The sequence below is a fragment of the Sinohyriopsis cumingii genome, unplaced genomic scaffold (assembly GCF_028554795.1).
Source record: "Sinohyriopsis cumingii isolate HCF-2022 unplaced genomic scaffold, ASM2855479v2 utg005047l, whole genome shotgun sequence".
NCBI lineage: Eukaryota > Metazoa > Mollusca > Bivalvia > Unionida > Unionidae > Sinohyriopsis > Sinohyriopsis cumingii.
In genome coordinates, this window is record NW_028316880.1 from 19,220 (window position 1) to 20,313 (window position 1,094).

At 37.8% G+C, this 1,094-nt stretch overlaps 1 non-coding gene across 1 annotated transcript; it reads right to left on the bottom strand.

Moving 5' to 3' along the window:
• Positions 1 to 652: 652 nt before the first annotated feature.
• Trnai-aau (transfer RNA isoleucine (anticodon AAU)) lies at positions 653 to 727 on the bottom strand. Its single transcript has one exon. It is a non-coding gene; the product is annotated as a tRNA-Ile (tRNA).
• Between the last annotated feature and the right edge of the window lie 367 nt (positions 728 to 1,094).

The following is a 1,094-nucleotide window of genomic DNA, read 5'->3' on the forward strand; positions in this document are numbered from 1 at the left end:
ATATGCTACTTCCTTGCTCGGTAGTGTGACTCATACAAATTTGCACCTTTGGGCACAACTGCATAGACCGACATATCTCCGGTTAATTCTTCTACACTTCTAACAATATCACGTGCCTTTATTTTCTTCACATCCTTTACATCAATCACCACGGTACATTCTTTCCCAAAACGACGAGAAGCTCCTGTCTGTCTATCAATGTTACTCGACATGCCATTCTTATTGTTAGCTATTCCACTGGTGTCATTAGAGTGTGAGTCAGCTCCTTGTGCTGCACGTGCAGCACGAGCAGGCTTTGTATTCATTGTCACAGAAAATAATATATTGTGTGGTGGATAAAGTTATCCACACACTCAAAATATATCTCACTTATATATGAATGCGATCACACAAATCTTATCAACGTACCTGTAACAAATTAAAACAGCAAAAATGTCTATTAAAGGAAAAAAACTGGAAAATTCACGGAGCGATCATCAAACGTGTTTTCCTTCTGATGTCATAACCGGAAGTCCCATTGAATTGTTAACTTTTAAAAAATAATAGTACAGACTTCATCTCGTTGCTCCAGAATAGAAATGACAGAGAAGGAGAAGAAGATAAAGGTAAATAAAGAAATAGAGAGGAAAATAGTAACGAAAATAAAAACTATTGGCCACAGGGGGGAATCGAACCCACGACCTTCGCGTTATTAGCACGACGCTCTAACCAACTGAGCTATGCGGCCACTTGCTAATCAAAATCCTCCTACACAATCTAGAAATACAGATGGAGTACATACTTTCACACAATGAATGATTAGCAAAAGGAACCACACAATTAGGGTACGTAAAAGCATTGCCAACGTGTATGTTAATAGTATAAAATATATGGAAATAATGTAAAATGCATAACTCCCATATTATAACAAATATTGGTCTTTTCATAATTGCCGAATGTGCTAACGTTAACACACTGCGTGTTGTTTTAAGTAAAGTCATAAATTACTCCTCGAGCTTTTGGAGAGAACGAAGATAAGACGCATACCAAGGTGGCTCTTGGTTAGTCGTGGATGTCTCACTTCCACTTGCAGGTCTCATATATATCTTACATGG